The sequence below is a fragment of the Lithobates pipiens genome, unplaced genomic scaffold (assembly GCF_037356315.1).
Source record: "Lithobates pipiens isolate NorthernLeopardFrog02 unplaced genomic scaffold, aLitPip1_a1.2 Scaffold_27, whole genome shotgun sequence".
NCBI lineage: Eukaryota > Metazoa > Chordata > Amphibia > Anura > Ranidae > Lithobates > Lithobates pipiens.
In genome coordinates, this window is record NW_027507788.1 from 16,048,837 (window position 1) to 16,064,246 (window position 15,410).

Consider the following 15,410-nt stretch of genomic DNA (forward strand, 5'->3'; position numbering starts at 1 on the left):
TTCCGGGGTGTCAGAGGGGGGCTGGGCCACCCGGTTATGTAAAGGGTTCATGAGGACTAAGGGTTCCCTGATGAAGTCACGTGCCGTGATGTAAAGTGTAGGGCGTGGTCGGATGTTGGAGCAAAATAAAAATGCTGTAAGAATCGTGCTTGCACTGCACAAGCCAGTTTTTATCTACTTTTATGTAAGGATTCACTTGGCGTTTTAATAAATTCATACTGTTTATACATATTACACTATGGGCCACTTTTTATTCTTTCTTTAATGGTTGGAACCGGATGTTAATCGTGTAAAAATATATAAACTGAAAAAGCAATAGAAATGATTATAAAAAGTTATATTAAATTAAATTTTTACACATTGTAAATATATATACCGTATTTATCAGCGTATAACGCGCGCCAGCGTATAACACGCACCCCAAGTTTAGGAGGGAATTTTGTGGAAAAAACTTTTAGGAGGGAAATTTAAGGAAAAAAAACCTTACATTTAAATGCCCATCAATGCAGCCTTATCAGTGTCAATCTGAAGCCTTGTCAGTGTAATTTGCAGCCTTGTCATGCAGCCTGTCCATCATTGCAGCCTTGTCATTGCAGCCTGTCCGTCATGCAGTTTGTCCGTCATTGCAGCCTTGTGCATCGTTGTCCCCTCAGCTTTTGTTTTTAAAAATGGCGCCGCCGACATATCCTTCGTATCTCGGCGGTGCCCGGAAGTTCTCGGCGGCTTTCTGCCGCCTCGGCCGTACTCGGAGGCTTTTGGCCGCTCTTGCCACTCCTCTGTGGTTTTCGGCCGCCTCGGCCGTACTCGGAGCCTTTCGGCCGCCTCGGCCATACTCGGAGGCTTTCGGCCGCCTCGGCCATACTCGGAGGCTTTCGGCCGCTCTCACCGCTTCTCCGTGGTTTACAGCTGCCTCGGCCATACTCTGAGCCTTTCGGCCACCTGGCCGTACTCGCAGGCTTTCGGCCGCCTCGGCCGTACGCGGAGGCTTTCGGCCGCTCTCACCGCTTATCGGCGGTTTTCGGCCGCCTCGGCCATACTCGGAGCCTTTTGGCCGCCTGGCCGTACTCGGAGGCTTTCGGCCGCTCTCGAAAACCACCGAGAAGGACCGAAGGCGGCCGAAAGCCGCGAGAAGGGCCGAAGTTGGCTTAAAGGCGCCCAGAGCACAAAAATCGCAAGGGAATTCAAGGTCATACTTATCAACTATTTACTCCCAATTGACCATTAACAAATGGCATGCAATGAAACCTCAACTTACAGTGCTGCAAAGTCATCGTATCACTTACAAATGGAGATTTCCGTTTTCCATCCGTTTTGCATACCAGGGCTCAAAGTTTACCTGTAAATCCTCAGAAGAATTACAGCAGGCACTACAAGAACTTCATCTAGTTGAAGATAGACATGGGCGCCGTCAATAAATTCATTTTGTTTCATTCTGTTACGGTTCGTATTAGAATTAATTCGTACTTCGTAATTCGTGGCCGAAATTCCATTTTAATTCGTACAAAATACGAATTGTCGTTAGGTTCGTTAACTTGTACGAACGTTCTTTACAATTAATTTAAAGGCAAAAATATATATACCTCAATATGACAGTCGATGCTGATGGAAGTTTGGTTTTTACCCCCTGCTGTGCTCGGTATGTCAGCACAGCACAGGAATAGTGGAAGCCCCTAATAATGAGCACAGCAGGGGTACAGCCTCAGGAGGAAGCCAGCATAGCACAGGGATACGAACTTTTGTTTACGAATTTCGGATCAGTTGTTGTCGAGGACTCATTATGCTTATTATGAGGGGCTCCCCCTCATAATAAGCATAATGAGTCCTCGACGACGACTGATCCGAAATTCGTAAACAAAAGTTTGTATTTCGTACAAAATTCGGATGCATGGCAATTCGTATTTCGGGTCCTCCCGAACGTACGAATTTAGGGAAAAACGAATCGTACATGTCTAGTTGAAGACTCATACATTACAAACTCTTCTCGCAGAAGGTCAACCTCTTCTTCCTCATGCAAGCCTTCCCAATCTACTGAGAAAAACGGGAAACCAACATGCCCATAAGAGAAGTAGTTTAGCCTCCCCTCCTTTTGATCAAGAAGACTTCATGGACTGACAACCTATGCTACCCCAGGTTACTCCTGAACTCTTCACTTCTTCACCTGCTCATTCAGAGTTCATACACTGAAAGACCGTCACATAGCAAAACAAGGCTTATTCCTGGAACATTCCATATGGTCTAATTTTGAAACTCATTCTGGAAGGACTCCTTAGTGCTACCTAGCATCCTTAGAAGCATTATATGCCCTCTTACATGATAGACTAAACATAATACTAAATAGAATGTTCTCTCTCATACAACATGTAGAGACACACCCTAATTATTATCTAATAGTCCTTGATGTGACAGGTTACTAATCATTTATCTCTTCATCCATTCTAGATTCACTGCTCATTCTAGGTATTCATTTTCTGCACGTGTTCAAACTCTGGTTATATATGTTTATAATTATTATGCAATTGTTATCATTTCATTTAGTTCATATGCAGTTTTACTTGTTTCAGGTTAGACTAGGTGACCTCCTCCCATACTCCCACTATTATATCAATATGATTGTGTTAACTAAGTTCATAATTGTATTTTTGGGCAGATGTGGCTCCGCTTGCTTATTCTTCCCCCCGCCCATTCCTATTCAACCCCCCATTTCCAGACCCTCATTCCACTCACATAATACTTTGCTAAAATCGGTAATAAGTCAAAAGCATTTTTAAAGATTATGTAAAGTGACACTAAAGGTTTGTTTTTTGTTTTTTTTAAATAACAAACATATCATACTTACCTCCACTGTGCAGCTCGTTTTGCACAGAGTGGCCCCGAACATCCTCTTCTGGGGTCCCTCGGTGGCTCTCAGGGCTCCTCCCTGCATCAGATAATCCCCTATGAGAAGCGCTCTTCCAGGGGGTTACCTTGCGGGCGCGCTCCCAAGTCCAGCATTCGGCATCCATAGAGGCCGAATGCAGGACTCAGCTCCACCCCCAGCACTCGTGTCATTAAATTTGAGCCAATGGCAGCGCTGCTTTCAATCTATCCAATCAACAGCCGAGAACCATGGGCAGAGAAACAGCACAGGGTGAAGTTCCAGGACTCAGGTAAGTAAAATGGGGGGCCGATCACTATGACGTCACAGTCCCGGGGCATGATGGGGACTGTGATGTCATAAGGGGTGGAGTCACACAGTGACATCACCCGGTGGCCACGCCCCATGCCTATATAAATCATTGCGCACCTCACACATGGCATTACAGCGGGAGAGAGCATTGTGTCAACACTGGAAGAAGAGAAGAGGGATCAAATCAATGAAGAAGACCAGGCCACCGCTAGCAAAAGAGTGGCAAAAGAGCAGAAGATAGCGGAGGAGCCCAGCAGAAGAACCGGAGAGCGGGAGAAGAACCGGAGACCTGGAGAAGAGGCCGGAGAGCAGAAGAAGAATCGGACACCAAGAGAAGAGGCCAGAGAGAGCAGAGAAGTCGGGAGAGATCCCCGAAGTTGGAAGAAGACCCCTGGAGCTGCCTAATAAATTACTTTAAAAACCTGTCTAGTGTGTTTTTTTATTGACACTTTTTCCCCCCAAGTGAATGGGTAGGGGTACGATGTACCCCATACTCATTCACATAGGGTGGGGGGCCGGTTTTCGATAAGCCCCCTGCCCGCAGACCCTGACAACCAAAAGCCATGGTTGTCGGGAAGAGGCCCTTATCCTCATCAACATGGGGACAAGGTGCTTTGGGGCTAAGGGTATGCAGCCTGGTACGGTTCAGAATGAGTATGGGGTACATCGTACCCCTACCCATTCACCTGGGGGAAAAAGTGTCAATAAAAAAAACACACAACACAGGTTTTTGAAGTCGTTTATTAGGCAGCTCTGAGGTCTTCTTCTTCCGACTTAGGGGGTCTTCTCGTCGGGCTCCTCCACTATCTTCTGTTCTTTTGCCACTCTTTTGCTAGCAGAGGAGCCCGTCTTTCTCTTTCGTCATCCTTGCCGTCCGGGGGTCTTCTTCCGACTGCGGGGGTCTTCTTACGACTTCTCAGTGCTTTCCAGCCTCTTCTCTCCGGTTCTTCTGCCGGGCTCCTCCGCTATCTTCTTCCAGCTCTTTTACTAGCGTTGGCCTGGTCTTCTCATTCGTCGTTGTCGCCACCATCTTCTTCTCTTCTTCCGACGTTGACTTGGCGCTCTCTCCCGCTGTAATGCCGGGGACACGTTGCACGGCGACTTATATAGGCATAAGGGGCGGGGTTACCGGATGATGTCACATGTTGACCCCACCCCTTATGATGTCACAGTCTCGGGGGGATGCTGGGAAATAATATTTGCCCCCAGAATGTTCAAAATATCAATGCAACCTGACCCTACTATGACATTAGTTAACTTAAAACCTGTATATTTGACTCACATACAGTTTAGGCTCTTTGTCCAACTCCTTACAGCCGCTAAACAAACTCTGGCGAATGCATGGAAATCCTCTTCTTTGGTAGTAGCTGAGACACTGCATGGAATGAATAACTTAATGATGACAGCTATAGATTGTAATCAAATCTCCAAATTCAAAAGCATGTGGCACCAATGGGTTCAATTTTCCTTACCGTCGTCCTTAGATGACTCTGTCCTCCTGCCATGGTAGTTGATTATAATTGATGGATTTAGGACCTTACTCTACCACACACTGGCTCTCGGATCAACCTTGTGCACTTCTTCCTCTCTTTACTCCTCTCTTTCCCTTTTTCTTCCCCTTTTTTCCCATCTTCTCTCTCCACTTTATGATTTTTGAAGCTCTTTGTTTTTCGGTATAATTGTTTCATCCACAGAATCTCCGCAACTACTACTGTTGGATTGGTTGAATATCTTTATTCAAATTGTACCCTCTTAAAATCTCTTCACCAATACTCCAGGTTATATAACATAATATATTACATGTTTTGTACTTTCATTTACTCATGTAATAACGAGCTTTATTCCAACTGTCATCACATATACATTAACATGTATGTTATGCCTATTATTGTCAACTAAATAAAATCTTTTGACAAGGAAAAATTCACAGAATGCTTCAGCTCCCTCTGGTGGCTAGACATTTAACTGCATATTTTAGTTTTATTTATTTTTGTTGTAATACATGCATCTATACAGGTGTGATTTATACCCTTAATAATATATATATATATATATATATATATATATATATATATATATATATATATATATATATATATATATATATATATATATATTTTTTTTTTTTTTTTTTATTTATAGGTATTTTTGTGTGGTGGTAGAAGGTGGCAGAGCATAGAAAAAATAATAGCAGTGAGCAACCATTGATTTACCTTTCAAAATAATCCACTGATGTCCCTCGAAGTCAATAAAGTAAAAAAAAAAAATCACTACACAAAAAAAATAGATATATCCAGAAGTTTCCAATACTGAGTCTTTTAGCTGGAAGGCATTACGATGATAGGCTAGCTAACAGAGCACCTTAGGTGGTGGTGGTTGTCATAGGCAATTACGTTTCTTCTTGGTAGCTCCCGATGATGTGGGATGATGATGATGATGATGATATTGGTCATGTCCATTTGTTCTGTAGGAAGACATGTCACTTGCATATCCATATCTTCAAGTAGAAGAACCTGCATTAGTGTACACTCTGAATGAACATCTCAAGTGGAGTGCATCGTTTTCAGACTACACAACTACAGTAGGTGACCGCGATATTGTGTCAATCTCGCCGCTTTTATCGGCGAGATTGACACCCTGCGAGCCCCGTCGCGGGAGCCAGCGCTGAACCGGCTCCCATCGGGAAAGGAAAAATGTTTCTTCTCCTTTCCCAATAAGCGACAAGCATGGCTGGCCAGGTCGACACTGGTGCGGGGATCCAAATTGGATTCCCGCCAATAACAGGCACTGTATTTGGTATGAATCCTAAGGGAGAACTCCACGCCAAATTTAAAAAAAAAACGTCATGGGTTCCCCCTCCGAAGACATACCAGGCCTTTAGGTCCAGTAGGGATTTTAAGGGGAATCCCCTACACCGAAAAAAACGGCGTGGGGTTCCCCCCAAAATCTATACCAGACCCCTATCCGAGCACGCAGCCCAGCCGGTCAGGAAAGGGGGTGGGGACGAGCGAGCCCCCCCCCCCCGAGCCGTACCAGGCCGCGTGCCCTCAACATGGGGGGGTGGGTACTTTGGGGGAAGGGGGGCGTGTTGTGTTTTTTTTTTACATTTTTTTTCAGGTGAATGGGTAGGGGTACATTGTACCCCATACTCATTCACATAGGGTGGGGGGCCAGGATCCGGGGGCCCCCTTATTAAAGGGGGCTCCCGGATTCCATTAAGCCTCCCGCCCGCAGACCACAAACAACCAACGGCCATGGTTGTCGGGAAGAGGCCCTTGTTCTCATCAACATGGGGACAAGGTGCTTTGAGGTGGGGGGGCCGCAGGGCGCCCCCCTTCCCCCAAAGCACCCACCTCCCCATGTTGAGTGCACACGGCCTGGTACAACTCAGGAGGGGGGGGGGCGATCACTCGTCCCCACCCCCTCTCCTGACCAGCTGGGGTGCGTGCTCGGATAGGGGTCTGTTATGGATTTTGGGGGGGACCCCACGCCGTTTTTTCTGGCGTAGGGGATTCCCCTTGAAATCCCTACCGAACCTAAGGGCCTGGTATGCCTCCGAAGGCATGCAGGCTTCATCAGTGAGGCGACATTATCGCTGATCTCTCTTGCTCGCTACTATAGAAAAATGACATTTTCCCATTGCAGCCAGCGCGAGAACCAGCGTGACGGGATCGCGCTGGTTAGAGAAGCCTGTCATTGGATCGCGCTGGAAACACAATATCGGCGGCACCTACTGTATTTTGGGATGTGATGGAGTAACCTATGGCATTGGCTGCACGTCATTGATTCCTGATAGTGACAATGGTGGACCATTTCCGGCTTTATGCAAAAGACATACCTTCTGAGACATATTTTGAGCAAACTGTCAACTAACTGGTAACTAGATGGCTCAGCAAGATCCACAGGCAGCGTCAATTTGTTGAACTAGATGGACGTGCGTCTTTTTTCAACCTGACTAACTATGCAACTCATCAAAAAGACATTTACTTTAGGCATTGAAGAGGATTTTTTCTTGCCTTTCTTAGAAGGGAAAAATCATTTCAACCAAAAAGCCTGCTTTATGTATAGGAACCTTTAACACTGAAAATGGAAGCTAGCTAGAAAACATGATGAGACAGAGAGTGTCTCTCTAAGCCCCTGTACACACGGTCAGAGATTTCGACAACCAAATCCGTCGGATTTTGTCCGTTGGATTTTGTCCGTTCATTCAGAACGTGATGACGTAATTTCGTTACGATGAGACTACATTCAGGCTAGTAGCCAATAGCTTTGATGTAGGAATTTGATCTGAGCATGCGTGGCACTTGGTTCGATCAAAATTCTCTACACATGATCGGAGTATGTCCGATCGAACCAGTTGGTCGGAAAATATTTCCAACAAGTTGGAAAATTGGGTCCGACGGATATTCCGACTGAATCAGTCCGATGTATACCACACACAGTCGGATTATCTGACGACACGGTCCGATAGGACACATTCCGATGGATTCTCCGACTGTGTGTACAAGGGCTAAGAACTATACTAACTTGTAGACAGGAGAGGAAAACAATGGAACATTGGGTCTTCTCCGCTTGGCCATCCTTCCTGATCCCTTGTGGGATACAGGGCTGTACCACCCTAACAAGTAAACTTCCTTGAGATGCTCAGTAGCAGCACAACACTTTGCAGATCTGGTCTATTTATACATGGTCCACTCGATATCCCCTGAAGATGATGGTCTACAGTTGAAACGCGTTGGAACACAGTTTTTTGCTCATGCATGGCGTTTGTTATTATTATTGCTTGTTGAGAGGAAAAGTTGATGACATTGTGCGTTTAGATACCAGAGTGTTTTATGTATAGACCAAACGTTTAATAATTTTTGTACAAATAAACATTTCTTCTTTTAAAAAATATTGGTTGAAAGAATATTTTTTGGCTGCAACAAAGTCCCATTGGAGATGCTTTCCTTGTAAACAATGGACCGTACAAAAGCACAAACTTTGAAAGATGAATTCAAGGAATTCAGCCACTTTGTAAAAAATGCAGGTACACTACGAGTTAAAGTGGAATTCCAACCAAAACCGAATTATCTCCAAACCTATTCCCACCCCCCATTCTAAGACTAATCTATCTAACCCTGTAAAGAAAAGATCACCATACTCTACTTGCTTACCTATTCTGAAGCCTCCCTGGTGCCACACTGAGCTGCCAGCGTCGGCTTTCGTATAGAGCAGAAGCAGCCAGAAATGGATGCCCTATAGCAGTGGTCATTAACCTTGTCCTCAGGGCCCACTAACAGGCCAGGTTTTCAAGATAACAGAAATACATCACGGTGATATCATTTGCTGCTCAGTGATCGCAGTATTCTATGCATCTCCCCAAGGTAATACATAAAACCTGGCCTGCTATTGGGCCCTGAGGACAAGGTTGATGACCACTGCCCTATAGTAAGTCTATGGGTGACGTCATCTCCTGTTCGTTTCCAAGCCGTTGGCGGTTTTCTCTCTGCATACAGAAGCCGCCGCTGGAGACTGGACCAGAGCAGCTTCAGAATGGGTAAGCATAGCAATATTTTCTTTACAGTGTAAGATAGATAAAGCTTGGAATGGGGGATTGGAGCAGATTAAGCCAGACGGATTTTGTCCGAAACTGTTGCATACACACGGTCGGACAAAGTTGTCAGAAAATCCGATCGTTCAGAAGGTGATGACGTTATTTCATTACGACGGGACTACGTTCACGCTAGTAGCCAATAGCTTTGGTGTAGGAATTTGATCTGAGCATGCGTGGCACTTTGTCCGATCGGAATTCTCTACACATGATCGGAGTATGTCCGATCGGAGCATTTTGTCGGAAAATATTTCCGGCAAGTTGGAAAATTTGGTCCGACGGAAACAGTCCGATGCAGACCACACACAGTCGGAATATCCGACAAAACGCTCCGATCGGACACATTCCGATCGTGTGTACAAGGGCTAAGAGTTAAGTTTTGGGTGGAACTCCAGTTTATATCTAAGGAGGTGCATGACGTCTCCTGAACTCACCTCTATCATCTATATGTGACAGGTTTATGGCTCTGCCGCAGAATACACTGACACTCAAGAGAGAAGAGAGGCACACAGAGCAGTTATGTCCTGTCCTCCTCTCTACTGCCCATTCAGAGAAGCCTTTGCATTTTGTGAATGAGGAGGAAAGGGACGTGCATAGCAGGTGCATCTCCTCTAATGTAGTGAACAGAGAGGGAGAGGCGCCTAAGTGTAGACTTAAAACATGTCAAAAGCTTGAGAAAGGAGCATGGCTGCCGTGACGCACACCATGCACATGCTCAGGAAACGCGTCACATTAAGCCCAGTGATGTCGTCACACCCTACGCCAAGGTCCATGTGTGCCTCAGTCCTTGTTCTGGATCCCTTTCATCATATGGCCGCCTTCCCGGAATAGGGACATACTGTACTACCATGACTGCTGCCGGCATTTCTGGATGCTAGACATCACTGAAGGCTCCCCTCATGTCACAACATGAGTTGCTAATTGTCTGATGTGCTCAATAAATATGTTTTAAGTCTACACTTAGAGGGGCCTCTCCCTCTCTGGTCACAACTTCAGTTGCCTTTGATGGACTTTTTCCATTTATTGCACAGGAACATTTTTTATCTGAAGTAATAAGCAGGGGCTGTTTGCCTACTATTGCTCTGTTCATTGCCTTGTTTCTAATTGTGTGTTTTCCCCATAAGGATCACCAGATCTGCACCTTATTTCTGTTCCTCATCCCGACTCTAATGTTGAAGATGTGGAGACCTGAAGGATCACCTCATGCTCCTGGAAATACAGTGATAGCCATCTTCTGGGAGTGCAATAAAACTGTCAGATGTAAACAATAGAGATAAGTCCAGGAGATGTCATGCACCTCCTTGGTCTGAACTCATAGTGGGCCTTTACTTATTTTCCAAAGGAGCAGAATTCAGCTTGAATAATAAGATAGACTGCTGTGGCAACACAGGAGCCCAATAGAGAGACATTTGTGACCTTACCACGGGAAGAGCTTGATATTAAAAGATCAACTGATCTTGCTGTTAAGATATAAAAAAAAAAAAAAAAAGATTGAAACATTTAAAATGACATGAATGTATTAAATCGTAGGAAATGCATTTAGTGATTGATTTAGATCTACTTTTAAAGTGGTTGTAAACCCCAGTCCTGGAATCTGAACAAAGCACATATACATATCTGCATTGTTTACTTATCTCCTTACAAAGCTCGAAGTGTAATTTCTCTCTGGTGCTCTGTTCCTCTGTTATCAGCCTGAATCACTTCTGAGACGTTTTCCTGACACAGGAGATACATTTGTGGCAGAAGAGAGGGAGGGAGAGGTCAGAATGGAGCTTGTCTATTCAAAACACATTTCTTCTGCTGTGTGTGTGCGGGGGGAGGAGGGGTGTGAGCCTTTCCTCCAATTAGCTCTCACACACTGTTACTGCAGTCTCTCCACCCCCTCCTCTCTGCTCTTGACAGATGAAGAAAGATTTTAAAATATAAAGTAAACTCTTTTTTTAAACGTGTACCTACAGGCAAGCCTATAATAAGGCTTGACTGTAGGTACAGTGAATATCTCCTAAACTTGCACTGTTTAGGAGATATTCACACTACATGCAGCCTGTGATGTCACTGACGGATGCACTCTGAAGGGATCCAGAGCTACGTGCTGTGGTCCGTGACTCCTGCGCATGCATGAGAGGGAGTGACATCATTGCAGCTCGGCAAATCAGAAGGCCGGAGCACACAAACCCGGAAGGAAGATCAGGTGAAGCTAGAAGCCCTGTCAGCATGCCACTGGAGGGCTTCATTCTAAGGCATGTATTTCATAATTTTATGCTAGTATGCGATGCATACTTGAACATTATGCTGTTTCCTTGCAAGTGTTGTTTTTTTTTTTTTTTTAAAGGTGTGTTTTACTACCCCTTTAACACTTTTCTGCCCTTTTGAAGAGGTGTAAGGTAGAGAAGACGACTGCAGATAAACACGTAAAAACTTACACGGAGATAACAAATCCTCCTGCACATCACCTGAGGCTATTCACTTCACCAGGTATATGTGAGGGTTTACCACCACTTTAAATGGTAATGACTCCAGCCTAGACTGGTTATAAGAACACAGACATTGTGTGAAAATTTCAGGGACTGAAGAGAGGGGGCGACATTTTTTAGGTTATAGCAGATGCAGAGACAATAGGGGTAATGGACCTTGACTTGAATTGCATTGCACAAAAGGGAGAACACAAAAAATAAAGTAAACGTATCTAATATTAAAAAGGAGACGTATGGTAATGCAAAGATGGGTAGTACACCCTGCCCTCATATCTGCATTGCATTTCTTTCTTTCCCCAGTCTTTTAGTTTTTGTAGAATAGATTTTTGAAGATCCCATAATCAGCCTCTAATGGTTCTCAGTTCAAAAGTTTCGAGGGGGTGGAAACATCTCCACAATCCAGCCGCTCCTTCACTCCCTCTGGAGGACATATGGGTGTGTTTGGTGAAGAGGTGCACACCCAGGCTGCTATCTAGAACCCCCCCCCCATTTAAAGTCTGTATTAGCGTCTCCTCCAGTTAATGGTGATGGGGTTGGAGAAGCAATGAACACTTCTCATATCCATAAATGAACACTGGTAATCTATCTACACATATAGCACAGTGCTATCAGAAGAGGAGACATGGTGAGGAGCATAGTGACCTGTGTCTGTTCTCTGAAATGTACACAGTGCTATGTGTAGAGAGCATACCCGTGTACAGTACATAGGAGAGGAGACTGACAACAACCCCACATCTAAAGTGGACCCCACCCCCCAAATATGTCCCCAAAGTCTTCTTTATTGTACATACCAATCATTCCTCTGTCACTGTACTCCTATATAGTCCCATCATCCCCATACGGCAATGAATGGCACTGTATGGCATGTGATCCTGTAATACTCTATTTACAATGAAGGGAACATTATTGCTATAGGGGTATTCGGTAATACACCAATTATGGTGGAGCAAAGCTCTGTCCATGTCTGAGGATCTCTGGGCTTTAGTATGAAAATACAAGTAGATGTGAATGGAAGGTTTCATTGTCTCAAAAAAAAAAAAAAAAAATCCAGATAGTCAATAAAAAGGATTAATTTACAGTGTTAGCTCTATTTTTTTTATTTTACTATACCAGTAATGCATGGAATGCTTGTGTGCTGTCACATCCATATAGTAATAAATAGAGGATATTTACATACACAGCACTATCAGTGACTTATCTTACCTTAATCACTGACTAAAGTGCTCTTATCTCTGCTGACTCTGACCATTGAAACATGCTTCGGGGGAGAAGGGAAGGAAGATGGAGAAACTACACTCTGAAGTCTCGGGAGCAAGCAGAGAGAGGACATCAAGCAAAATGACAGGAAAATGGGTGGATCCAGACTCCAGAGCCAGACCATTGTCAGTATTTCACTGTATGAAAGTCTGTAGACCCTCCCACAGGTATTTCCCTTGATTTTAACGGAATGGGGCACTTCTGAGAGGGCTGGATTTTAGATATCAGCAGCTCACATAGAATAGATGCAAGCCAAAAAACACACACACACAACTTTAACATTTTATTTTTTTTAGCCCTGAACATAAAAAAAAAAAAAAGAAAAAATACATTTCCAAAAAAAACGCTACACATTCCCTTTACTGATCGAGACAAACCAGTTAAAGGCAATTTTAGAGAAACAAAGGTAGGCTTTAAATATCCCAAAATGCAAAGTATGGAGATGATGGCTACTTGTTTATGTATATTGCTATAAATCTTAGTTTTGATATAACAACATTTTTGAGATTTTACACTGCATTATGAAAATAGCTGAACTCTAGCCAAAACTGTTTTATTTTGGGGAGAGTTGAGAAGGGATAAAATCTTTCAAAACACTCTAAGGAACCAATAGGTTCCAACACTAGAACACTGGGCCTCCATTGGACCACTGTTTTGTCCATCATAGGAGATTCTCACTGTATGTAATAGGTCAGCGCTCATCCCGCCCCCTTCCCTGTCCCCTCTAGGCTGCAGATGGGCATCGATCAGGCTGTACCGATGGCAATGGTGAGGCTGCTGCATTGATGGCACTTGTGAGGCTGCATCAATGTGGACCGAGGAGGCTGCATTGATGGTGCTTGTGAGGCTGTAGATGTGTATTGATCAAGCTCCATTGATGGCAATGATGAGGCTACAAATGGGCACTGACCCTTATTTTGCTTCAAAGTTCCTTATTTAAAAAAAAAAAATTCCTGAAACGTCCCTCTTAAAATGAATGTGCGTGTTATACGCTGATAAATACGGTGTATATTGCTCATGTAAAAAAAAATTCTATATCTATCCAAATATATTATATATATATATATATATATATATATATATATATATTTTTTTTTTTTTTTCTTTTTTTTTTTAATGGACTTTTACGAACTTTATGAATTTTACAAATGTATATATTTTTTTGTTTGTTTGTTTTTTCACATGAGCAATATATACTTACTGTGCATTTGAGTTTCCACTCCCTTATTTTATTTATGTATTTATTATTTACTGGCACTTCACCATTGGTCAATATTTGTGTGTTTCTATGCTATATATACGCACACACACAGACATTTGGTATCCAATCATTGGGTGTATAGTGCATATTACATAGTACAGCACTTTTCAATTAATTTATTTTACAATTTGTTCTGATTTTAGCTGCCGTTTCTTATATTGATCCCATTACCTTTTGCATATTTTTATATTTTTGATGAGATCATATTTATAGCACGGCGTAGTATTTACTCTAATCTTAACAGCAAGTAGGTCTCATTAATGCCCCTTAGCATCAGAGCGCCACCAACAGCAAAGGGAACCCCATCTTTATCCAACCAATAAGTAGGCAGGGGATGGCATAAGCACACGACTACAGGGGAAGCAGGGCCTGCAACAAAGCAAACATCAACCAGAAATAAGACCAACCCTTGTCAAATGCTCTCTTATGGGGGTCCACAGTATGTCAGGGTGACACTCCACATGTATTAATAAAACCTTGCTGTTAAGAGTTCAGACTTTCCCTGAAGAAGCAGCCTTTAGGCTGTGAAACACGGTGGACTTTAAACTTGAAGACTGCTAAATTATATCACTGGACTAGCTTTACATCTTTTTAGCACTTATGGTGCACCATTTTAACCACTTAAGCCCCGGACCAATTTGCAGCCAAAGGACTAGGCCCCTTTTTTGCGATTCGGCACTGCGCCGCTTTAACTGACAATTGCGCGGTCATGCGACGTAGCTCCCAAAAAAAAAAAAATTGGCGTCCTCTTTTTCCCACAAATAGAGCTTTCTTTTGGTGGTATTTGATCACCTCTGCGGTTTTTATTTTTGCTCTATAAACAAAAAAAAAATTCAATATTTTTTACTTTTTGCTATAATAAATATCCTGAAAAAATATATATTAAAACATTTTTTTTCCTCAGTTTAGGCCGATACGTATTCTACATATTTTTGGTAAAAAAAAAAAATGCAATTAGCGATTATTGATTGGTTTGCGCAAAAGTTATAGCGTTTACAAAATAAGGGATAGTTTAATGGTTTTTAATAATATTTTTTTTTTTACTAGTAATGGCGGCAATTTTGGCAGACACATCGGACATTTTTGACACATTTTTGGGACCATTGTCATTTATACAGCAATCAGTGCTATTTAAATGCACTGATTCCTGTGTAAATGACACTGGCAGTGAAGGAGTTAACCACTAGGGGCGAGGAGGGGTTATGTATGACGTTATGTGTTTTTTTTTTATTGTAGGGGGCGTGGCCTGACATGTGATGTCACTGATCGTCTTTCCCTATAACAGGGAACAGACGATCGGTGACAGCCACAGTAGGAAGCACGGGAAGAAGTTTGTTTACACAGACCTCTCCTCGTTCTTCAGCTCTGTGACCCGATCGCAGGACACCAGCGGCGATCGGGTCCTCTGGTCCCGCGGCCACGGTCACGAAGCTCAGGACTGGGTTGGGAGCACGCCGCTGGCAGTGCGCTCCCGACCCACAACTGGGCACTTAAATAGCAACGTACTGGTACGTGCTTGTGCCCAGCCGTGCCATTCTGATGACGTATATGTGAAGGAGGCGGTCCTTAAGTGGTTAAGTATATTACGCCAATTGGTTATTATAATATGTATTAGTGATCAATAAAAATTTGTATTTTTATACTTCCTAACTTATTTTC